Source organism: Pinus tabuliformis, chromosome 4_2 (genome assembly GCF_031772625.1).
Source record: "Pinus tabuliformis cultivar Carrire ecotype Pingquan chromosome 4_2, CPIR1, whole genome shotgun sequence".
Classification (NCBI taxonomy): Eukaryota; Viridiplantae; Streptophyta; class Pinopsida; order Pinales; family Pinaceae; genus Pinus; species Pinus tabuliformis.
In genome coordinates this window covers 278,643,136-278,670,027 of record NC_142304.1, presented here as the reverse complement: position 1 = coordinate 278,670,027, position 26,892 = coordinate 278,643,136, and positions in this window count along the sequence as shown.

Here is a 26,892-nt window from a genome sequence, read left to right as displayed (position 1 = left end):
TTAACTCCAGCGATTAACCTCCCCTTCTCCTCCAAGTCAGGATAACTTGATTGCTCAATCATATTTGCTGTTGTTATGCTTCCAGGTGTACACTGGGAGATCATGTTTGCCAAGTAGAGGGTGTTGTTGACCAGATCAACCATATTGCTGGCAGTTAATTTGCATCTCGAAGCCGCCCTTTCTGCTTTCATCACTTGAGTGTGCCATTCTCTGAAGAGTATGTCCTTGTATGTTTCTTGGATTCTGGGCAAATTCGCTGCTTTTCCCACATCAGAATCTTGCCAATCAAGATATGTGATTATGGTTTCTTCAACTTGGTCTAACTCACTCCTGGCCTTCTCTACCTGCTGGCATACTGATGTAGTTAGCTCGCACAATGGTTCTGCCTCAGTGAGTTGATGACATAGGAGCCTAATCTGCGATATTAACGCACTGTTTATTTGCGATGCCTCTGCTCTGAAATCCTCCACTTTTTGGGTGCCCTTTATGACTTCGAGCTGTGATGACAATTGAGCTATTTGCTCGTCCTTCGTTTTCATCATCAGCTCATTTGCTGTCTTCAACTGTGCCAATGCCTCCGATAATTCCTTTTGTTTCTGGATCGCGCTTTGGTCGATCCTCTGCCTCTCTGTTTGCAATTGCTGGGTTAATAAATTGTTCGCTTGCTGTTGTGCCAGCAACTGCTCTTCTGCTTGCGCTGCCTTTTGCTTTGCCTCGGTCACCTCTGCTTGTAGTGCAAAAATTTCTTGGTCCTTAGTCTTCAGTAGAAGACTTACCTCCGATGCCTTATCAATAGTTGCTGCAGAATAGGCTCCCGCATACTGTGACAGCTTTGTTAGGTCATTGGAGGGGTCCAATTCTTCCTTCCATACTACATTACCCGTGACTGTTTTCTCTGGAAAGATAGAAGGTTGATCAATCCTTCGTCTTTTCCTTGATCGCTTTACAACTGCTCTATGCCTTGGGCTGTAGAAAACATCCAAGGGAGGAATATCTTCCACCTGGAGAACGATTTGATCAGAAGGGTCTTTAGGAATTACCTCAACATCCTTAGAAATGGGTGGGCCGCTGGTTCCGCTTAGAACCTGAGGAGAAGTGATATCCTCTGTGTCATTTGTTTTGGAGGTGTCCGTATCTTTGGAACATTCTATTCCACTGATAATAGAGTCAAATTGCTTCCACTGTTGGAGCAATTCGGGATCAATGGTGGTTTGTTTCTGCTTTTCGGCTTGGGACTCGCTCCGTTCTTTTTCCTGCTCTTTCCTCTGCTGCTCCTCTTGTTCTCTCCTCTGTTTTTCTTCTTGTTCCCTTTTCTGCCTATCTGCCAGTTCTTTTTTCTGTTTCTCCTCTTGTTCCCTCTTCTGCTGTTCCTCTACCTCTTTCTTCTTTCTCTCTTCTTGTTCCATTTGTGCTCTCTGCTGTTTTTCTGCTTGTTCTTTCTTTTGCCTTTCCGCTTGTTCTTTTCTCTGCCTTTCTGCCTGTTGCTTCTTTTGCCTTTCCTCCTGTTGCTTCTTCTGATCTTTTGTTGTAACAGGAGGCTAGCTTGACTGTTTCCGACCAGGCTCACTTGAAGATGTCGCTGGGGTTGTTGCCAATAAATCTAGAGGCAGAGTTTGCAACCTCTGCTATCTAAGTTTATTGAACTCAGTTAACCCTTCATCATTGTATTTTATCCTAGCGAGTTCTTTAGCCTGACCTATTGATTCGGAGGCAACGAACATGTCGTCAAACATATCTTCTTGATGATCAATTTTAGTCAATTTGGCCTGTTCTAATGCAGTATAGGCAACTTTCTTTGGATCATATAGCCTATTTGGGATAGTGGCCAGAGTTAAGGATTGAATCTTTGTGGCTTCCTTTTCTGCATGTTTCAGGTCATGCAAAGTATAAACACCAATTCTCAAGGGAAAAGAGGGCCAGCCCCTCTTCTTTTCTTTCTTGAGAGTCTGTGTAGTACTCTCGGCCATAATCTGATAGGCGATTTCTCTTGCTAGCAGTTTATCTGGAATATACAAAGGGAGAACATGCGGATTGGCTTGGCTGCCGAAAACCCTAATGTAGGTAAATATCTCTTCTCCAAACCAACTCGCTACCGCCGGTAAATCAAATAGGAGATTTTGGGAATGGGCTTATCAAAAATAGAATAATGAATGGGAACCATAAAGCCATTGCAGATTTGGTACAAATGGTGCTTGTAAGAAGACTTCCACAATTTCTGGTGGTATATATGAATGGGTGAGGGGTCTTGGGCAGTCCACCTCCAACCGAGGACGGGAAACTCAGAATTGAAACATAATGTATCTAAAATATATGCACTGTAATAAAACGGGGGAATTTTCCTTTCAGTGACAACATAATTAGCTCTAAAATCACGAACAGCTACGACTAGCTTATCAGAGAGAATAGTGGCCCAATCCATGATTATGCTGTTTACTGCTGCCTCCATTAGAGGAACCATCTCTATTGTAAAGTTAGCAGAGTCATGTAATCCCCATAGCCTACACATCATTATCCCCGCATAGCAATAGGGAGAAGCCAAAGAATCGACTGAGTACTTACCGGAAGACTCGTGCTTGTGTTTGGCCGGATTCTGCCTCCAATCCCGGATGGGTTCGGATTCCACTTCATTATCAGCTGCAAATTTTTCCAAGAATGTCTTGTTATACACCTTCTCCGGCTCGGGAAAATGATACATTTGCCTTAGATTCTCTGGCTTGAATGACCCGAAGATCCTCCCATCTTTGGTGCTAAACGTTCTATCGAGGATTGGAATTTCCTCAATTGCCCATCGCACGACGTCTGTGTAGGGGAGAATCTGTTCTCTGGCCACTATCCTGTGAAGGAAAGAGTCGGCCAAGTATTTGAGAGTGGAATCAGACTTCTTGAGTAAGTCCACACTAGCTTCCGTCACTGTTACCACTGGTTGTTCGGCCTCTAGCAGATTATAAGTGCCTTGCCATGTAGCTCTGGTAAGACCCGTGCATGTAGTATCCGATATTAAGCCCTTCTTTTTATCTGTGGCAGCTTGTCCTGCAACTGATGTAGCAGCGGAACCCGCGGTCTTCTTAGATTTCTTTCCCATCTTGCTCAGGCTTCTCTCGAAAGATGAATTCTACACAAAGGCAAGAAAAAACATAACATAGAAACATAACAATGAAAATCTATGGTGGGAGAGATATATCAATTGAAGCGTGTCGAGAGATTAACTCTCAAAAATGGCTACAGATCCAATCACTGGGAAGATCTTACAGATACATTAAATGGCAGTTTAAGGCCTGCTACTCCTTAAATGCTTATTACACCGTTATCCGGCTGAATGACTTCCTTAAGCGTGCAATGGATATTTTGGCGGTTGAGCGCAGGTGATCGTTAATCGAAGGGGAAAAACTTTAAATACGAATACATCACCTTATCCCTCCATTTAACGGCTTTTTCGAAATCCGCGCTCTATCGATCGGGTATCAATAATACTTTATATTTTTAAGTCATGTCTTTTGAAATGCCGATCGCCGACAGTGATATCGCATCGCTTCGGAGAATAGGTATTATATAATCATAAGCGTAGGATCCTCCCGATCACCGATTGCGACGTCGCATCGGATTAGTGTGGAGAAATATAACAAGGTGCATTTAGAGTGAATTGCCGATTCCCCGATCGCCGATATCGCATCGCATCGGGGGTAAGACCTGGGCGCCTTATTAATGTGCATGGGATGTTGCCGACTGCCGATTGCGAAATTGCATCGGATCGGAGTAAATGACTTAAGATGCTTTGACCGCATACGAAGTATCGCTGATAGCCGATCGTCGATTGCGCATCGCGTCGGAGCTTATGTTATGTATGCTTTTAAGATGTGTATGGGGTATTGCCGATCGCCGATAGCGAAATCGCATCGGCGAAGACCAATGTGCCATTTAAATGTGTTTTCCATGTCATTGTGATATGCGATCTTGCGATCGCTTTATCACAATAATAAAAGATTGTTTTATTTGTTGAAAAATGGTTGTTCGAAAGGCTTAAATAAATGAGCTCATTTGATTATCGGACCTTTTTGAACAATAGAAATATTGATACCAATTAAACTTTCAAAGGGACCCATTTCATATGTTAACCTTTATAAATAAAAATGATATGAAATGGGGGGTTGTTGTAGAGCACAACAATTGGCGATTCGCTGGAAGAACCAGTTATCTCTGGAACTGATAAAAACACTTAAGCTTTTTCAAATAGAGTCTCAATCAAAAGGGGAAAATTCTAATATAACTAGATATATATGCATTCTGAATAAAGTGAAATTATTTTGTTAACTTCCTCCCTTTTTAAAGAAAATAAATGCATTTTAAGCTTTAAAATAGGCCTCTATTGGTTTATAATGATAAAACAGAAAACTTTTCCAAATCAGCTTTTAAAATGAACCCCTCTGTCATAGGTAGAGCCTCTGCTGCCAGCAAACGTTTATAGTCTCGACAGGGATACCTTTTAACCATGCTATTGTCCATTGTTCCATTCACTTAAGAGTGTGACTAACAGAATGAATTCAAAACATGTTTTCATATTTTGTACTTCATTTCCATTTTCTTCTTTTTTATTGATAAGATAAAAAGCCATTGTCCCGGTTTGGTGGCCAGCTGTTGACAATGCCATTCACTGGTAGTAATCTAACTGAACAAGCTGGCTCGTGATGAGACCCCTTGTCTTGTAATTTCAAGCCATCACCCTGTTTTGATATGCAGTATTGGTAATGTCAGTTAAATTATTTTCCTATGAACATGGTAAGCAGGCTTGTAATAAGACCTCTTATCTTTAATCTTTTATATTTTAGAATTACACTCTGAGTAATCATAAACTTTAGTGAATGGGGTGAACAATTTTCTCCTTAAGAGAAAATGGATGACAGAACAAGAGTTGAAGGTGCTGGAATTGGATTAGCTTCTATCTTAGTATGGATAACCTTTGGAGACCAATTTTGAAAACAGAAAATGATTTACAATACTTCTATGTTTTGAGAGGAGTTTTCAAAAGTTAGACTGTGATTTCAGACTACAAAGATATCTAATTTCCTAGAAATTATCCCTTTTGGTTAAAAGTTCTATTATTTAAAAGCAAATATTCATACTACTCCTGTGAGACAACTTTTCAAATACAGCAAAAGGTCAATGGAAGATATCTTACAACATTATTTTCTGCAAATCCTACAAACTACAAAAATCTACCAAACTAAAAGGAGAAGGGGTTACCTCCTCAATTAAAGAATTTCTTCAAGATCAGGCCATTAACAGGGAGAGAATCTCTCAACCCTGATAAGTCTTGCAGTACAAAGGTCGAATGGCCTACCTTTTCACAGATCTGAAATGGTCCAAGCCACATCTTCTGGAACTTGGTGTGCTTTCCTTTATCTTCATGAGCTTTGTCCCATTTCAGAACTAAGTCACCGACTTGAAATTGTTTTGAACCGGATGAGACTGAGTCAAAAGATGCTTTAATGATTTGTTGATGTTTGGCATGAGTAACTCTAGCTTTTTCTCTTTCCTCTTCTAATTTGAGAATTTGATCATGTCTAAGCTGGATAGAAGAAGAAGGAGTCTCCTCAATGTACTGTATTAGGGCTAAAGAGGGAAGAACCAGATTTGTAGGCAATACTGCTTCTTTTCCATATACCAGATTAAATGGGGAAGATCCAATAGAAGCCTTCTACATTATTCTATTAGCCCATAATGCAAACATCAATATTTGTGCCAGTTTCTATGATTCTGTTCAATAGTTCGCTTAATGATTTTGATTAGATTCTTATTAGTAGATTCAGCTAAGCCATTTCCCTGGGGATAATAATTAGCAGAATACTTCAGTTTAAACCCCCTTTTAATAGCAAAATCATACATAGCATTGCCTGAGAAATAGGAAGCATTATAAAAAACGAGAGCATTTGGGACACCAAACCTGGTAATGATGAATTGGTCTATGAATTCAATGATTGCCTCTGAATTTGCTGTCTTCAAAGGAATAGCCTCCACCCATTTAGTAAAATAATCAGTAGCAGTGAGGATATACCTATGTTGTTTGGAAGATGGTGGAGTAATCTCCGCAATGATATCCAATCCCCATTATTCAAATGGTTGTTCAATGTTGACTGGTTGCAGAGGGAAAGCTGATTTACGTTGTCTTCCACTAGAAGTCTGGCAGTTGAAACACTTCCTTACATATTCGTGGGCATCTCTAAACAGAGTAGGCCAATAATACCCAGCATGAATAACTTTGTGAGCTGTTGTGTCTGCTCCAAAATGTCCTCCTGCTGGTCCATCATGTAGCTCCTGCAAAACCTTTTGAGCTTCAGGTTTCTCAAGGCATCTTAACAAGATAGAATCATAATTCCGCTTAAAAAGCACATCATCAATAAGAGTGAAATTCTTTGCTTTTAACCTTATGGCCCTTTTGCTTTTGTAAGATAAATGTGTGGGGGCATAGCCATTCTTTAAGAAAAAGATTAAATCTGCATATTGTGATTGAGAATCAGTGGGACTTAGCTGATAGATTTCTTTAGTTTGACTTGTATCTCCTGATTCTGGAAGGTTAGATGCTCCTGCCAATATCCTGCAAAAACCTTGACCTCTAACAATCTTTGCTGGTTTAATTTCTAAGTCATATTCTTGAAGCGCTATGACCCAATTTGCTCTTTTTTCACCCAGTTCCCTTTGGATTAATAGTTGCCTAACTGCTGGGAAAGGAACTATAACTTTTGTGTGGGTTTTCAAAAGGAAGGGTCTGTAATGCTTGACTGCTTTAAATACGGCAAAGGCTTGTTTTTCTACGTCAGAGTAATTCAATTCAGCACCCTGAAGATTAGAGCTAAAGAATGAGATAGGTGCTTCCAAATTGTCATCATTTAATTGCGTGAGTACTGCAGCATAAGATAAGTCGGATGCCATGGTATACAATGTAAAGTGATTGGAAAAATTTGGAGTACTTAAGGCTGGGGCACTGATTATTGATTGCTTGATTAGATCAAAAGCTTCCTTTTCCGCTGATCCCCACTTAAAGACTGAATTCTTCTTAATCATTGTTTGAAGTGGCAAAACAACTTGAGAAAAATCTGGAACAAATCTTTTAACGAAATTGATCTGGCCTAAAAATGACTGCATCGATTTTTTATTGTGAGGAAATGGGATTTCAGAGATTTCTTTGATTCGATCAGGATCAATATAAATGCCATTTTTGGACACAATAAAGCCCAAGAGCTTTCCTTGATCAAGAGCAAAAAATGACTTTTTAGGGTTCAGAGAAATACCATACCTTTTGCATCGCTGAAAAATTTGACTTAAGTCATGCAAATGATTAGACCTCTCTTTAGAGAATACAGTTATATCATCTAAATAGACGACTACTGTTTTATTAATCAACCCTCTAAACGCTGTATCCATAGCTCTTTGGAATATCGCTCCTACATTTATAAGTCCAAAAGGCATTTTCTGATATGCATATGTTCCCCATTTTGTCCTAAATGTGGTTTTGAGTTGGTCATCAGGATGAACCAAAACTTGGTTGTATCCTGAGAAACCATCCAGAAAGGACATCAATTCAGAGCCTACCACTGATTGAAGTATTTGCTCCATAGTGGGTAATGGGAAATTGTCTTTTAAGCTTGCTTTGTTCAGGTTCCTGAAATCAATACAAATTCGAACGTCGCCATTTTTCTTTCTGACTGGCACCATATCAGAGACCCAGTTTGAATGTCGGACTGGAAAAATAATCTTGGCCTTCAGGAGTTTGTTAAGTTCTGACTTTATTTGGCTTTCTAAATTTGGGTGTATTTTTCTTAACTTCTGCTGGATTGGTTTTTGATCAGGAAGCATAGGAATGGTGTGTTGGATAATAGATGTGTCATAAGTCTTCAAATCATCATATTTCCAAGCAAAAATTTGTTTGTTTTTCTTTAACAATCTAATGAATGCCTCCTTTTCATTTGAAGAAAGTCCTAATCCTAAATTGATATTTTGTGGAGCTTGCTCAGTACCTAAATTTATCAATTCAAATCTTAGGGTAGAACTTTGGAGCTTTGTATTAATTACAGGTCTAAACCTGTCTTTAATATCATAAAGATCTTCTAGCTTTACTACAGGCTTAGGAATTGCATTTTCTTGAGGTGATTCTTTCATTTGTGAGTCATGCTCATTTTCTTCAATGATTTGATTATCATAGGACTTTTCAGAGGTTAAGAATTGTAAAATATCCTCATCATGGTTGAACACTCTCCAGTTAGTCACATTATCAGGAACTGAAGGCCTAAAAATCAATTCTACAGAAAATCTATCAAGGCTGTAGTCTTCAGAAGGCAGAAGCTTGGAAGCTACGTTGGCTAGTAGGTCAGCTGCTGAATTCTGTGACCTAGGAATTGAGGAAATGTTGAATGCTGAGAAATGTGAGGTAAGATCTTGCACTAGCGATTGATAATGCTTGAGGTGATTTGAAAGACAATGAATTGCATTCCTCACCTGTTTAACAATTATTTCAGAATTGCCAAATACTTTTAGGTATTGTACTTTAAGGCCGATCGCTTTATATAATCCCTGGACTAAGGCTTCATATTCGGCCGTATTGTTAGTGCATTCAAATTCTAATCTACAAGACAGCATTGTTTTTTCCCCATGTGGACTAACCAAAACACATCCTGCTCCTGAGCCTTCGCTTGACTTGGAGCCATCAAAATACAAAGACCAAAATAAAGGAAAATTAGGAGTCATATTTACAGTTTTCTCATCATCATTGAAACATCTAGATTTATCTGTTTGTGAAAAATTCTCAATCTGAGATGAAAAATGATTAACTGAGAAAGGTGAGGGTTGAGCAACAAAGTTGCCAAAGAATGATTCTGATGAATAATTCCCCAAAATGTTGTTATTGAACGCCACAGGCGGGTTTTCTTGTTCAAATTCAGTAACTGTGTGGGTCATATGTTTTTCCCGATCGATCCTTATTTGATTTGGCTTACCCTTATAGGGAAGCCACATGTGTGACCAATCAGTGGAAATATACCCATGTAATTTTTCGGACCAATCCCTACTTAAAATTAAACCATAAAACTTAGGTATATCAGCTATTAAGATATCAATTCTTTGTACTATCCTGGGATCAGCTGACAATCTGATAGTTACGGAATTAATTTCTCCTACAACTTGTACTTTAGTTCTGTCCAACTATACAATATGGATGGCAGACTTCTGGGGTTCTATGTTCAGTTTAGAGCAAACTGAAGCAGGCATTATGTTAGATGATGCCCCTGAGTCAATTAAATAGTTGTGCAGGTTTCGATTATAAATCTCATAGGTTAGAAGGAATGGTGGAGTATGAGAGTTTGATCTATCTCCAATCAGAACTGAATCGGTAGCTTCAACCATACTCGGAGGAGGTTGGCCTGAATCATTAGCAGCTTTAGCACTGGGAAGAGTGTTATAGACATTTTTGTGCCTCGCAGCATGGAGCATGAAATGTCGATAATTACAGGGATCCAAAGTCCCTAAACATGTTGTTCTTACCCCTAGAGGAACAAGGTCAGCAAACCACAACACTTACTATCAGTTCTCCACCTGAAAACACTCAAAAACAGGCTATTTTTGGATCATGTCAGCTGCTCCACTGAGCATCTGCGCTGAATGTCAACTGTTCCTCCTTGTACCTGCGCTGAAAGTCAAAACTAATGAAGGCTACCTGCGCTGGGCGAGATTGGCCAAGTGGCACAGTCATTCTGCAAGGTGTCAACTGCCCAGGAAGCTTCCAAACTGACACTTGGTTCAGGGGATTCGCCCTATGATGAGTAAGAAGGTCTTGATCTCCAAGTGGAAGCAAGATTCTCCAAGTGGACTCAAGAACTGAAGATTAACTAAAGTGGGAGAGGACACTAGTCAGCTTTATGCCAGCCTCAAGCTGACTCATCCTTTCTCCAAATCTCCTATATATAGAGCTCTTCTATGAGGTCTAAGGAGGCTGGAATTTTGTGCAAAGTAAGGAAGTGCTGTTGGTTTACAGTTAGAGCTATTGGGTGATTGCTTTTATAGAGGGGAAGAGGAGATTTCTTGCTGCTGGGGAGGTGCTGCTGGATTGGAGCCATTTATGGTTGTAACCTTCTCAGAACCTTTTTCTTCTATCAATAAAGCTTTGATGTTCTCCTATATACTTGTATTGCAATGATGTATTGTTTTTATCTGTATATTTGATTCATCCTAATCCATGCATCAGTTATGAGTACATGTTTCTTGTAGTTTCCCTCTCTTGTTTTTGCAGGATCTTTGTGTAGCTGGGCCGGCAAAGGGAGCAAGGAGCTGGGAACAAGAGGCAAAGATAGAAGACAGGATCGACAAAAGCGAAAGACATCGGTTGGTCAATCTTTTCTTCCTTCTCTGTACTTTCATAAAGGAAAAATATCAAAGCTTTACTTTCAGTTGTTGCTAAGGAACTATCACCCTTAGAGTAGGGATAGGGTCATTCCGAGTCGGATACTTTTCCCCACAACAAACTGGCGACTCCACTGGGGATCGTATCCGTTTGATTGTATTTGTAGTATCTTTGCTATTCATTTCCTGAAGAAAAGAGTACCAAATCGAAAAGCTTTTGACTATATCAAAAGCGAAGTAGAGGGGCTGCTACTCTTGCTCATTTTCTGAGCAGATTCATGATTTGAAGAGCTGATCTACACAAGACTCTTGTGCTCTTTGTGATAGCTTTTCATCCTCTTGATCATCCCTTAGCTTGTACTTGACCTATAGCTTTTTATTTCAGCAAAAACAGTGAATTTTTGAGCTTTTTATGACCCGAAAATCCTTGTAAACGCAACTCTCGTGTCTCAGTGCAGGCTGTCCAAAGGCAGTCTGCATTTCAGCGCAGGTACTCCCTTCGGGAACTGCGCTGAAAGTCAGTTTGACAGACCAGAGCCTGCGCTGGACCAGTTAGCCAGTGTCTTGCTGAGGTTTCCTACTGAGTCTTGGCCCTGTTTTCACTGTTATTTTGCTGCTGATTGCTTGTCATTTGTACTTGCTGTAAACCAACTTTCCTTGACATTATTCCGCCTCAGTTGTGTGATGAAACTGTGATTGTTCTTTCAGTATTTCTTGTTTCAGTTACAGTTTCCCATTGTGAAAAGCAAACCAGTATAGCTGTGGCCTCTTAGATCCTGAACTGCAAAAGTGTCTTTGTGATCTTAAGAGCTAGTTTTGTTACTGTTCATGGCTGTTTGAGTTTGTTTGTTTTTCATTTTGTGGTTTGAATCTATACATTTCCAGTGTCTAAACAAGTCGATCTTAAGGTGTCTTTTGATTTTGGACAAGCTTGTTTACTTTCGCTTGAAATTAGATTCAAAGTTATACAACAGTTTCCTTTTTGTCTTACATCAACATTAAGGATAAAGAAAAGAAATATCTGCATTGTGCATGTGCATTATTGACAGTTTGCATGTTGATTTAAGAAAAAGTGCATTTAGTGTGTGTTCTATGATCTGTGTGAAAAGTTGATGTCTTTCTTTTCCCTCAGTAGATTAAGGTTTTCAAAGTTGAAAGATTGAAAAGTTTTGCTTCTCATCTTAGATTGCATTTAGGAAGTTGTATATATACATCTCGTGGTGATCCTTAAAGGCAAACTGCTAAGCAAGATCAACATTAAAATAAATCCAATTTACATAACAACGCTTTGTAACATAACACAAACATCTAGAGGTCTAGGTAGAGACATGTTCCGGCGTCGTTAAACATAGTGACTGTCGATCTCTACGAAGGTGGCTGATTCCTCCTGAGAGTCAGTGGCACTAATACAGACTTGTGCTCCCACGTACCATCGCGTATATATTGGGAGACCCCTATAGGCAATTATCCTTTATCCATAGGAAGCCATGTCGACCGCCCTACTGATCGCGATGCAGTGAACACAGCATTCACGAAGATCGACCACCCGTACCGTAAAACGTATTCTGTGGTTTCGCGAAAGGTTTGGCACACCCTCTGCCTAGATCTCCAGAGCAGTTTCTTTTGGCCTTTTTCAAACTCTATAACTGAAAAAGTCCAACCGAGCATTTGTCACTTCGGGCTCGTTAAAACATCGAAGGCGACTAGAGTCATCTTTAGCTTTTTCTCGACTCTTAAAACATGAAAAAGCAAGTTTGTGTCTGAAAGCGTCGTTAATAAAATTTATTTTAAGCGGAACAAAATCACCTGTTATTCCCACGTTGATCTTTCAGTTGAAAAGTATGGAGCCCACCAACCAAGGAGGCAACCTTGGCGGAAGTCCAAATCCCTTCTCCTCTTGGGGAGATGTTGGTGCGCCTCATATGGCAACATTGTCACTTCCAGGATTGACAATCGGCCTCCCTATATGGCTCTTTTCAACTAATGTAGTCCAGATCGCCACTAATCCTGAGCAGTCGAATCAACAGTCAGAACAGTCTAGAACTACCCACCAGCCTTCCACTTCTTACAATACTTCCTCTGATCCTTCATCTTCGCGAGGTAGAGTTGGCAAAAGTCAGCCTCCCAAGGAGAAGAAGGAAAAGAAGAAGAAAGAAAAGAAGAAGAAGGAGCCTAAGGCGACTGGGGGCAAGCAAAAGACATCTGACGAAAACCCACCCACTGCACAGACCGGGCCTAAATCGCCATGTGTCATATGTAGAGGAGACCATTTCCACAGAGATTGTCCCTGTATTCCCCGGATACTAAGGGACTGGTCCCCTCGTCTGCACAATTCGGGGGCATCAACCTCTGACAATCAGGTTGATGGCTTTCCGTCAACCAGCGAAAGTGAAGGATCAAGACAAAAAGGGGGAGTAAGATTCCCCTGTAAGTTGTGTGAAGGCAGTCATGCCATCCACCGTTGTCCCTTCTTAGACGAAGCGAAGAGAGTTTTGGAAGATCGTCCGGTTTCACTGGTAAAACTTCCTCCTGGATACAAAAAACTCGTGCCAAGTCCTTCGTTGGTTGAAAATACAGCTGGCCCGCTCAAGTGGTCGGCTGAAGCGTCAGTCACTGAAAATGAACCTACTGAATCCAGACCGGACGAAAGTCCAAAGGTCAATACGGCAGTTGACCCGGTTCTACCTTTAGAAGTTTCATCTTCAAATGACACCGTCGCCGAAGAGTCATCTTCATGCGACACCCTCACTGAAGAGAATAAGGATGACACCATCCAGGTTCTTTTCATCAGCACCGACTCTGATGAGCGTCAGGGCAATGCGCCCATTCCTTTATCGCAGGAAGGAACATCATCAGGGTCATATCCGGCCGTATATTCGGTCCCACCACCAAGCAACCTGGTTGTATCCTTTGATTGGAATCAACTAGGCAGACCCCGGTTACCAGCCAGTGTACCATTCAGAATCATTGTCCAGATCTATAGAATGATCATGGCTGGTACTATCATTGATGAAGGGGCGTCTGTGAGTATCCTTTCCTCTGTTGCTTGGAAAGCATTGGGTTCCCCGGCGCTTTTACCTGAGTTAAGAAATCTCTCAGGTTTTGATAAAGGAACCAGTCGACCATTAGGAATCCTCCCCAATGTGCCTGTTACATTGAAAGGGAAGACCGTTAATTTGAACGTGATGGTCGTCCAAGGACCCTTGGATTATAACCTACTCCTTGGACGTGATTATATTTATTGCATGGGAGCGATAGTCTCCTCACTCTTTAGAGTAATGTGTTTTCCACACGAAGGAAGGATGGTCAAGCTCGTAGACCAACTTTCATTTCCGGGATCTCGCATCGCAAATAGTCAAATACCATTCCTAAATGGTCTGTTCACACAAGATTCGCCTCCGCCCCCAGTCCTCCTTCCCGATGAGTGCGAGTGATTCGGAAAGAAAGACTGGAACCCAGGGGGCATGCACCCTGGTCTGCTTCGGGCAGAAGAAACCCTGGGTATAAGGTAGAATTTCCGCAGAAGAATATGACTAGTCCGTACCCCGTCCGTGGATGGAAGAGGGGTTGTTCTGGAATAGTATTCTTTTGTTAAAGTTATGTGTTTGGCAAAAGAGTCATTCACCTTTGTCTAAAGAGGTGGGCACTGCCCAAGTAGGAATTCCCTTATTGCGACAAGCAGTAACCATCTTTGGGGAAAAGCAAGCCTCACCCATTAAAACAAATGTTTTGAAGGATAAGTAGGGGCAGCCTCCAAAGAAAGAGATTCTATTGTTGTGACAAAGGGTAACCATCTTTGAGTAACCCAATGATAGACATCGCCGAAGAAAGAGATTGATTTGCGGCAGCAAATAGAACCCTCTTCGGATAATAAGAAAGAGGCAAGCCTCCCTCAATAATACCAATGTTTTGTCTTTGAGTAGTGTTCTTCTCTTGTCACAAATAGCTGTTCGTTAAAAGGTGGGCCGACGGGAAGACTGAGTACCGCGTAAGACCCCTTAGAATAACAAGAAGACTAGTATCGTTAACATTAGATTAGCAAGATGACAAGTAGCTGTGAACACCCAAAGAAAAGCAGAGGTGGGGGAGAGGAGGGGCAGCCTCGAAATCCTACCCTATACCTGGGGGCATGCAAACCTTCTGGAGTGCAAGCTAGGGGCGGTTATTTATCTGGTTTTAAGATTAACCGTTTTCCGAACTTACACAAAGGAAGGATGAGTTGGAGCATAGCTGTGGTAAGGCGCAAGCTCTATAAAAAATGGATCCTTAGAGGAGGCATTCTTATTTTATGACTGGTATTTCGAGCAGTTTTAGCACATAGTTCATGCTCGTTAAAAAATAAACGCAAGATCCGAGCAGTTTTAGCGCATAGTTCATGCTCGTTAAAAAATAAACATAAGTTTATGAGCAGGCTTTCCTTTAGAGTTCAAGCTCATTCAAAAAAAAATGAACCGGTAAATACCCTTTTTGAGATCGTAAATTCATCAGCCATAAAAGCCTTGGTCGTGTTTGTGCACCGTCACCTCCACCGTCATTTGGCCGATCATTCACTTCCATTTGTGTGTTTACCCATTTTGAGGAACATCTGCGAAGAGTGATTTCACCTAGCCATCCTTGTGACACTGCCGTGATTGGAAAATTCCAACTTGTACCTGGAATCAATTGCTATCCCTGTTCATCACTCGTTCCTCAAAAGACGAGTCCTCTTTGAGCTCTTTTCAGACTCGTAAAATATGAAAAGTTTGCCGAGTTTTGGCCTTCCAGCTCGTTAAAAGGACCGGAAGAGCTATCCCTCATTTAGACTTTAATCTTTTTGGACCTGAGGGATTATTACACAAAAAGATCGAGCGCTTGTCTTGTTCGGCTCGTTAAAAGTACCGAACACCCATCCCTTCTGTATTGTTTTATACTTTTTCGGACTTAAGGGATTAGATGACGAAAAAGGAATTATGGAGTTAACTTTCTGTACCTTTTCAGACTCTCTAAAAATGAAAAGGACCGAGTTTTCCTTGTCGTTAGACTCGTTAAAATGATTAAATAGCGACAAACTTGTCTTTAGACGAGAACGAGTTTCCCTATCGCTAAGCTCATTAAATCATAGCGATGGGCTTGCCCGAAGGGCAGGTTATAGAACAAGCATATGTTATCCTCCTCAAGCTTGACAAAAATAAAGAGGTACTGGTCAGAAATGACTGGGGAAAAATTGGGAGAACATCAAAGCTTAATGGTAGCAAGTCGCTCTTGAACATGACACTTTTCTTCCGTACCACATCGGGTTGGGTTGTTTCATTCACCGGTCTCATCACCATGGTCTTCGCCAAACCATCCACATTTTGGGGTAATGCTACCGATCCATCGCATCAGTGTCGTTATATGTTCAAGAGAGGTCATTCTGAAAGTGTCAACCGTGTCCCATCCACTGCCATACATTATCCTTCATCCATTCATGATCGCCACCCTGAATCATATGTCACAGTTTGTTTTCACCTCCACTAAAATCATTAGCTCTGTTCCGTGTCATTGATGTGGGATTCATTAAGGCCCTCCTTTGACGGATCGCTTCTTGTCGACTTCACCTCATTATCCAAGAAGTTGATCTAGGAACAACCCCATCAGTACTTTGAAGCTTGCATGCCTCAATGGCAAGTTTCTCACTTCCGACGACAGGTATACATCAATGACCTTCGACCAGAAGATTTTGCGTGGCGTTCGACACCAAGTCCTTTATTCACGCCACGTGAATTGTACTGCAGTACCTTGAGGGTCATTATCATTATCGGTGATTCCTCTCGCGCTTGTTAACGGTTTTCATCATTGACCGGTAATCAAGCGATGTCTTTCCATGTTCGACTTCAGCGAAATTCTCACATGGATCGACTTGTACTTAGAGTGAAGATCGAACGAGTTTGAAGACCCCGGATCTAGTTTCATCCATCCGGGCTGCGATACATATTCAGGAAATATAAAAGCATTTGTCATGTACATCATTGCAGCAGATGATCATCCTACTCAAAGGATGATAATTTCAGCAGAGAATTATCAGTCTACCATCAGACGATCGTCTGTTCTATGTACCAAAATGTATTTATAAAGCTGAGCATGGGAATGCCCGCCTCAGCTAGATCATGAAAACAGAATGAAAAATAATGTATTGTATTGTATTGGATTGTATTACAGGGCACCTCTCAGCACTTGAATGAACTTCGGACCCTCTGGATAAATCATTTCACCCGATAAACGGCCTCATACTTTAGGGGGCAACTGTTATAGACATTTTTGTGCCTCGCAGCATGGAGCATGAAATGTCGATAATTACAGGGATCCAAAGTCCCTAAACATGTTGTTCTTACCCCTAGAGGAACAAGGTCAGCAAACCACAGCACTTCCTATCAGTTCTCCACCTGAAAACACTCAAAAACAGGCTATTTTTGGATCATGTCAGCTGCTCCACTGAGCATCTGCGCTGAATGTCAACTGTTCCTCCTTGTACCTGCGCTGAAAGTCAAAACTAATGAAGGCTACCTGCGCTGGGCGAGATTGGCCAAGTGGCACAGTCATTCTGCAAGGTGTCAACTGCCCAGGAAGCTTCCAAACTGACACTTGGTTCAGGGGATTCGCCCTATGATGAGTAAGAAGGTCTTGATCTCCAAGTGGAAGCAAGATTCTCCAAGTGGACTCAAGAACTGAAGATTAACTAAAGTGGGAGAGGACACTAGTCAGCTTTATGCCAGCCTCAAGCTGACTCATCCTTTCTCCAAATCTCCTATATATAGAGCTCTTCTATGAGGTCTAAGGAGGCTGGAATTTTGTGCAAAGTAAGGAAGTGCTGTTGGTTTACAGTTAGAGCTATTGGGTGATTGCTTTTATAGAGGGGAAGAGGAGATTTCTTGCTGCTGGGGAGGTGCTGCTGGGGAGGTGCTGCTGGATTGGAGCCATTTATGGTTGTAACCTTCTCAGAACCTTTTTCTTCTATCAATAAAGCTTTGATGTTCTCCTATATACTTGTATTGCAATGATGTATTGTTTTTATCTGTATATTTGATTCATCCTAATCCATGCATCAGTTATGAGTACATGTTTCTTGTAGTTTCCCTCTCTTGTTTTTGCAGGATCTTTGTGTAGCTGGGCCGGCAAAGGGAGCAAGGAGCTGGGAACAAGAGGCAAAGATAGAAGACAGGATCGACAAAAGCGAAAGACATCGGTTGGTCAATCTTTTCTTCCTTCTCTGTACTTTCATAAAGGAAAAATATCAAAGCTTTACTTTCAGTTGTTGCTAAGGAACTATCACCCTTAGAGTAGGGATAGGGTCATTCCGAGTCGGATACTTTTCCCCACAACAAAGAGGTGTAGAAGGAACAACATTCAATTCTTTAAGAAGTAATTTTTGCTGATGTTTTAATTTACTAAGTTCAAACATGGTTATGTTTGCTTTAGTTTTCTTCATGTCATCAACAATGTTGTATTCCATTAAATCGGATACCACCAACGTTTTAGATGTTGAAGGAGAATTAGAAGTTGAAGGCTGGTTTTGGGGACCTACTGCAGGTGATTTCTTTGGAGGTGCTTTTTCCTTTGTTGTGGCAGCACCTGCACTCCTTTTATTCGAAGTGGCCTGAATAGGGTCAGGAGTACTTCTACTTCTTGTAGTGACAGGGAAGGCTTCTTCTTCGTTATCGGTATCAGAGTTAGGGAGTATAAAATCCCACATTCCAATGGCATTCAACTACTTCTTCTTCATCATCAGTTTGTGAGGTTGTTTCGTCGTCCTCTTCTTCTTGCTCAGAATCTGCGTTATATATGACATTCGGTGGCTTTGATTCAATTCTCTTATAGGTCCTAAATGGTCTTTTGTTTGAGGTTTCGGCTACCTGTTTATTTATGTCAACCATTTCGTTGGACAAAGTTTTCAGGACCTTTTGCAAACCCTCCATGTCGTATGGGTCTTTTGGGGTTTTCTTCTTAGAATCCTATTTAAAAGAGACTTTTTTGGCTTTTCTGTCTTCCAGAGCAGCTTTCTTTTCTAGAGCATTAATGCGCTTTTCCAGAGCAGCTTTCTTTTCTAGAGCATTAATGCGCTTTTCCACAGCAAGTGCTTCTTTCATGTTTTCGGCTAAGGTAGGTTTCCCAGCCCTGTCTACAAAAATGGCTATATTGGCAGGCAAAGCGGTTATATACCATTCGCTCCGAATTTGTTCACTTGGTTTGGAAGCTGTAGGGATTTTGTTCAGGAGCTTATTGAATCTAGCATTAAATTCCTTTATTGGTTCCCTATGCTCTATTCTCAGATTGGAGAGATCGTTTATTAAAGTAGCCAAAGACCTATCATCTCCATATTTGGTAAGAAACTGCTCTTGGCAAGTATTCCAACTGGTAATGGAACCAGAGGGTAGAGAAAAATACCAGGATCCTGCTGATCCTTGCAAGGTATAAGGGAAAAGCCTAACAACAACATCTTCTTCTGTTACTCCTTTCAAGTTGACTGCCAACATGAAATTGTTGATATGTTCCTCAGCTTGGGTCCCATTATCTGGATTAAACTTGGGCAGCCATTTTTCAGGAAGATCTGGTAATGGATGCAATGGTGCAGGCATATTGACTGCACCAGGTCTTGTCCATGGGTCTGCCATTATAATAGCAGTAGTAGATGATACTACCGCTGAAATTCCAGATGCCTGGGAAGGAAACAATATTGAGGAGTGAGCAGGTTGGGATGTTACAGCACCTAGTCCCTGGTGAACATTGCTATGTGATGGAGGAGTGGATGGTTGACTTTGCAGATGAGAAGTTGAGATGGAGGATATGGATGAAAGCTCTTCACTATCAGATCTTTCAGTATTTTTCTTTGCCCTTTTCTTTTTCGGTAAAGGGAACTCAGTAGGTTCAATACCGAGTTTTTTGCTCTGAAGTCTGGTGAGAGGATGGGGTAATTTGAACTGCGAAGTCGCACTGCTGTGTGATACCTCAGATCTCTGTGGCGAAATCGAGAAACTCTGAAGTTTATGGATAAGAGACTGAACTTCAGGTGATTCAAGACTTAATTGTTCTGAAGTATGATGGGCTTGAGCAGTGGTAGTTGATTCCTCTTCTTCTTGTTCGGATACTGGCGAACCAGCATGCGAATGGGAAGTCCGAGGGGATTTGGAGGGAGAATTACTCTTAGAATGGCTTGCAGATTTAGGTTTGTTTGCCATTCACAGTCGGGCCCTCCTTCTAGCGCCAAAAATGTTGATGCCTCGAAAATCGCTGCAACAACATTGGGGAAACCACCCGGTCCGGACCTTAATACAGCTCCTTTTTCGTTTGGAATAGTGGCTCTGACTGGGGATAATGGGACCAGTTTCCCAAAAACTATAGGTAAACGGGATGGATGAGTGACTTATAGAATATGCTGGCGATAAGCGAATAAATAAAACTATCAGCAAAAATATAATAACTATGATCTACCCCGGGGGACTTATCGATTTCTAAAGCATAGCGTTTGATGATCTATGCTTTAAGACAGGCATATAGATGACTCCATCTCTAAAACATAGATATTAAATCATTCAAGATTGTTGTGCATAAATAGTTACGCAAAGCGATAACAGCGAAATTACCACACTTTATCATTTATATCATTGTTACATGCATGATTAAAGGAAAAGTCATATCACAAAACATCCAATAGTGGAATGAGATAAAGATTTGTTGTTACAGCGCATACATGTATTCAACAATAGCAAGAATAATTACATAACAATTCATATAAAAGGAATGAATACAGATGCAGATAAAAGTACCATATTAGCTGCTTAACACTCCCATATATCAATCACTATGTCGCAGTTCTTCCTTCAACACAGAAAACATCCCCAACAATAGACAATAGTGTGCAATTGCATAAAGAAGCTTTCTCTTTAAATTAAGAACAATTGGTCGAGTTTCATAAAAGAATATAGGCTAAAGCACAGTAGTGCAAACTTCAGTCTTTAAGTCTATTACAAAATTTTACGACCCTTTCTAGAAACATGAAAGGGTCTATAAATACTAAACTAATCTAAATATCTAGGAAACTGAAATGCTATTAAGTTGGCATCAATAAATATTCATCCTATCTTCCTCAGCGATCTGGCAATCGGCGGCAATGATTCATCAGGTAGGCTCTTTGCCTTTAAAACTGAGCTGACTTATCACTAGAATTGGCTCTACTTCAGGCGGTTTGTTGAGGCGCGAACTGAGCTGAGCAGCGTATGTGGCATCTTGAATATCGGGAATTATACACCCGAGAGCATCAGTTAAAAACTTGAGGGCAGACCTTTGTGTGTGTGGCTTGATCAGAAAGAGCCAATATGCATCGAAAGTCAAAGTGTTAACTCCAGCGATTAACCTCCCCTTCTCCTCCAAGTCAGGATAACTTGATTGCTCAATCATATTTGCTGTTGTTATGCTTCCAGGTGTACACTGGAAGATCATGTTCACCAAGTAGAGGGTGTTGTTGACCAGATCAACCATATTGCTGGCAGTTAATTTGCATCTCGAAGCCACCCTTTCTGCTTTCATCACTTGAGTGTGCCATTCTCTGAAGAGTATGTCCTTGTATTTTTCTTGGATTCTGGGCAAATTCGCTGCTTTTCCCACATCAGAATCTTGCCAATCAAGATATGCGATTATGGTTTCTTCAGCTTGGTCTAACTCACTCCTGGCCTTCTCTACCTGCTGGCATACTGATGTAGTTAGCTCGCACAATGGTTCTGCCTCAGTGAGTTGATGACATAGGAGCCTAATCTGCGATATTAACGCACTATTTATTTGCGATGCCTCTGCTCTGAAATCCTCCACTTTTTGGGTGCCCTTTATGACTTCGAGCTGTGATGACAATTGAGCTATTTGCTCGTCCTTCGTTTTCATCATCGGCTCATTTGCTGTCTTCAACTGTGCCAATGCCTCCGATAATTCCTTTTGTTTCTGGATCGCGCTTTGGTCGATCCTCTGCCTCTCTGTTTGCAATTGCTGGGTTAATAAATTGTTCGCTTGCTGTTGTGCCAGCAACTGCTCTTCTGCTTGCGCTGCCTTTTGCTTTGCCTCGGTCACCTCTGCTTGTAGTGAAAAATTTTCTTGGTCCTTAGTCTTCAGTAGAAGACTTACCTCCGATGCCTTATCAATAGTTGCTGCAGAATAGGCTCCCGCATACTGTGACAGCTTTGTTAGGTCATCGGAGGGGTCCAATTCTTCCTTCCATACTACATTACCCGTGACTGTTTGCTCTGGAAAGATAGAAGGTTGATCAATCCTTCGTCTTTTCCTTGATCGCTTTACAATTGCTCTATGCCTTGGGCTGTAGAAAACATCCAGGGGAGGAATATCTTCCACCTGGAGAACGATTTGATCGGAAGGGTCTTTAGGAATTACCTCAACATCCTTAGAAATGGGTGGGCCGCTGGTTCCGCTTAGAACCTGAGGAGAAGTGATATCCTGTGTGTCATTTGTTTTGGAGGTGTCCGTATCTTTGGAACATTCTATTCCACTGATAATAGAGTCAAATTGCTTCCACTGTTGGAGCAATTCAAGATCAATGGTGGTTTGTTTCTGCTTTTCGGCTTGGGACTCGCTCCGTTCTTTTCCTGCTCTTTCCTCTGCTGCTCCTCTTGTTCTCTCCTCTGTTTTTCTTCTTGTTCCCTTTTCTGCCTATCTGCCAGTTTTTTTTTCTGTTTCTCCTCTTGTTCCCTCTTCTGCTGTTCCTCTACCTCTTTCTTCTTTCTCTCTTCTTGTTCCATTTGTGCTCTCTGCTGTTTTTCTGCTTGTTCTTTTCTCTGCCTTTCTGCCTGTTGCTTCTTTTGCCTTTCCTCCTGTTGCCTCTTCTGATCTTTTGTTGTAACAGGAGGCTGGCTTGACTGTTGCCGACCAGGCTCGCTTGAAGATGTCGCTGGGGTTGTTGCCAATAAATCTAGAGGCAGAGTTTGCAACCTCTGCTCTCTAAGTTTATTGAACTCAGTTAACCCTTCATCATTGTATTTCATCCTAGCGAGTTCTTTAGCCTGACCTATTGATTCAGAGGCAACGAACATGTCGTCAAACATATCTTCTTGATGATCAATTTTAGTCAATTTGGCCTGTTCTAATGCAGTATAGGCAACTTTCTTTGGATCATATAGCCTATTTGGGATAGTGGCCAGAGTTAAGGACTGAATCTTTGTGGCTTCCTTTTCTGCATGTTTCAGGTCATGCAAAGTATAAACACCAATTCTCAAGGGAAAAGAGGGCCAGCCCCTCTTCTTTTCTTTCTTGAGAGTCTGTGTAGTACTCTCGGCCATAATCTGATAAGCGATTTCTCTTGCTAGCAGTTTATCTGGAATATACAAAGGGAGAACATGCGGATTGGCTTGGCTGCCGAAAACCCTAATGTAGGTAAATCTCTCTTCTCCAAACCAACTCGCTACCGCCGGTAAATCAAAGGAAGCTAGATACGAGATTTTGGGAATGGGCTTATCAAAAATAGAATAATGAATGGGAACCATAAAGCCATTGCAGATTTGGTACAAATAGTGCTTGTAAGAAGACTTCCACAATTTCTGGTGGTATATATGAATGGGTGAGGGGTCTTGGGCAGTCCACCTCCAACCGAGGACGGGAAACTCAGAATTGAAACATAATGTATCTAAAATATATGCACTGTAATAAAACGGGGGAATTTTCCTTTCAGTGACAACAGAATTAGCTCTAAAATCACGAATAGCTACGGCTAGCTTATCAGAGAGAATAGTGGCCCAATCCATGATTATGTTGTTTACTGCTGCCTCCATTAGAGGAACCATCTCTATTGTAAACTTAGCAGAGTCATGTAATCCCCATAGCCTACACATCATTATCCCCGCATAGCAATAGGGAGAAGCCAAAGAATCGACTGAGTACTTACCGGAAGACTCGTGCTTGTGTTTGGCCGGATTCTGCCTCCAATCCCGGATGGGTTCGGATTCTACTTCATTATCAGCTGCAAATTTTTCCAAGAACGTCTTGTTATACACCTTCTCCGGCTCGGGCAAATGATACATTTGCCTTAGATGCTCTGGCTTGAATGACCCGAAGATCCTCCCATCTCTGGTGCTAAACGTTCTGTCGAGGATTGGAATTTCCTCAATTGCCCATCGCACGACGTCTATGTAGGGGAGAATCTCTTCTCTGGCCGCTATCCTGTGAAGGAAAGAGTCGGCCAAGTCTTTGAGAGTGGAATCAGACTTCTTGAGTAAGTCCACACTAGCTTCCGTCACTGTTACCACTGGTTGTTCGGCCTCTAGCAGATTATAAGTGCCTTGCCATGTAGCTCTGGTAAGACCCGTGCATGTAGTATCCGATATTAAGCCCTTCTTTTAATCTGTGGCAGCTTGTCCTGCAATTGATGTAGCAGCGGAACCCGCGGTCTTCTTAGATTTCTTTCCCATCTTGCTCAGGCTTCTCTCGAAAGATGAATTCTACACAAAGGCAAGAAAAACCATAACATATAAACATAACAATGAAAATCTATGGTGGGAGAGATATATCAATTGAAGCGTGTCGAGAGATTAACTCTCAAAAATGGCTGCGGATCCAATCACTGGGAAGATCTTACAGATACATTAAATGGCAGTTTAAGGCCTGCTACTCCTTAAATGCTTATTACACCGTTATCCGGCTGAATGACTTCCTTAAGCGTGCAATGGATATTTTGGCGGTTGAGTGCAGGTGATCGTTAATCGAAGGGGCAAAACTTTAAATACGAATACATCACCTTATCCCTCCATTTAACGGCTTTTTCGAAATCCGCGCTCTATTGATCGGGTATCAATAATACTTTAGATTTTTAAGTCATGTCTTTTGAAATGCCGATCGCCGACAGCGATATCGCATCGCTTCGGAGAATAGGTATTATATAATCATAAGCGTAGGATCCTCTCGATCGCCGATTGCGACGTCGCATCAGATTAGTGTGGAGAAATATAACAAGGTGCATTTAGAGTGAATTGCCGATTCCCCGATCGCCGATATCGCATCGCATCGGGGGTAAGACCTGGGCGACTTATTAATGTGCATGGGATGTTGCGGACTGCCGATTGCGAAATTGCATCGGATCGGAGCTTATGTTATGTATGCTTTTAAGATGTGTATGGGGTATTGCCGATCGCCGATAGCAAAATCGCATCGGCGAAGACCAATGTGCCATTTAAATGTGTTTTCCATGTCATTGTGATATGCGATCTTGCGATCGCTTTATCGCAATAATAAAAGATTGTTTTATTTGTTGAAAAATGGTTGTTCGAAAGGCTTAAATAAATGAGCTCATTTGATTATCGGACCTTTTTTGAACAATAGAAATATTGATACCAATTAAACTTTCAAAGGGACCCATTTCATATGTTAACCTTTATAAATAAAAATGATATGAAATGGGGGGTTGTTGTAGAGCACAACAGGAACTCACACCACTTTTTTGTGTCCTTCTTTTTCTTCATGTTGTTGTTCTTTGCTTGCAGCTTCGGAGGGTTGCCCTGGGTCACCCCGCCTTGGCTTTGTCCTTTGTTCTGCGGTTTGGGGGTGCCTTTCCCTTGATTTGGATTCGCAGATCCAAAGTATCGCTTCTTCTATTTAAATTTATGCTCGATCTTGTCAACATATCGATAGGCGACACCAAGCAAGGAGATGTCTAGGAACTCCATCTCGTCTTCAATGTACTTGTGTAGAAAACCACGATACTTGAGTATCAAATGTGTTGAGAATCCTTGATACCCAACTTCATGTGAAGGATATGAAAAACATTTGTGAACTTCAACACGTCTTGGTCATTTACCTGTTGTAGTGTAGTCCACTTTATGTACTTATCTTCTTAGTTATCGACAGGGTAATACTGTTCCTTGATGGTGTCTAAGGAAGAATTCCAAGTGTGTGCGACTGAAAACAGTGAGGCTTCCCTCTCATTCTTTCTGCTTATAGTAGGTTTCCCACTAATCCTTGACGTGAGGGGCGACTTTGAAGTGTTAAAAAGTAATATTTTTCCTATTTGAAAATCATGAACCAAAGAATATCCTTCCAACAAATTTAACCATTTATCTACGACATTTGCATCTATCTACCCTTCAAAAATGGGAATGTCAAAGTTGAATTGTACCTTAAAGGGAGTGGTGCCTCCAAAGTGGCTGTTGGATGAATATGTGTCACCTGTGGGCATTTGCTGAAGGATCTGGGCAAAAGTTTCCATCATCGCATTCCTTTGTCACTCAAGGGCTTCTTCAAACAATATTTTAAAAGGATCTCATGCTCCATCATCTTTCTTTTCTCCTACCATGAAAGGTCATCGGGGTCGGCGATGCCGGTCTTGCAAAGGTTTAGCCAGCTCAAGCCCTAACTCCTTATACCCCAACCTCGTTGGGGACATGCACAAAAAGACAGAGAAAAATCAAACTGATTTGATATCACTCATCCAAATTTATGTAGGAATGAAATGAAATACAAATTTAAATGGAAACACAGAACTACAATGAAAACTGGACTTCAATTAATTGATAACAAAATAATGAAAACTGTTTACATGCAGAATGGAAATAAACTAGCTCAGGTGACAGTAGCTAATCTTTGAGAAGAGATGTGGAAGCCACATGCGTTCTAAACTATGTCACAATGAGGCTCAAAGGCCTATTTATTATTGAAAAACAATGGAAAACCATAAACATCCAAAAACCTAACCCTAGGAGATGAAGCGACAAAAGTTTGTGGGCTTTGTTGGGGTAAATTGGTACATCAACTTCCTGGGGTCATAACTTTGGCATATGATCTCTGCTTAATGTGTATGATACCTCGTTAGAAATATTTATTCGAGGGCTACAACTTTCGATTGCATCATACGCCAAAAGGAAACTAATACCTTAATGTACAAACTTTTTTGCAAATCCCTCAAGTTTTTAGACTTTGTAAAAATTTACACCTCAAGAAATTTAATTCCTCCAAACCTATAACAAATTCATTATTAAATTAGATCTCTACTAATTATAGTTATAACCCTTATATCAAAATTCTATATTTATAAAAAGATTATACAAAACCAAAAATATACCACTATAATCTACTCAGTATCATTTATATTATAAAGACTAATATAAGAAAAAAGATGATAGTAATAAAGTAACAATATTTAATATTAATTCGTCCTTATTTAGTGTATCATTAAACGACACATGTGATCTTTCCTATTATTGAGAAAGGAAGTTTAATTAAAAGAGAATTCAAGCATTTCACTCGAGATATTGTATTAAAGGACATACTTTGCTTGAATTTCTTTCTAATATGAATTGTTTAGTTATCAACTTCATATGTTATTGCATTCTCTTGGTTTAACAACATTGTATATATTAATGTATTCTATAATGTATCTTAATTTTACAAGAAAAAAGTATGATGATTATAATAAAAAACAAAATTTGACAACGTGGTGAATCGGTAACTATCAGACCTAATTTAGGGAAGATCCAGGATCAATTTTCATAGTTTCCACTATAACACCAAGAG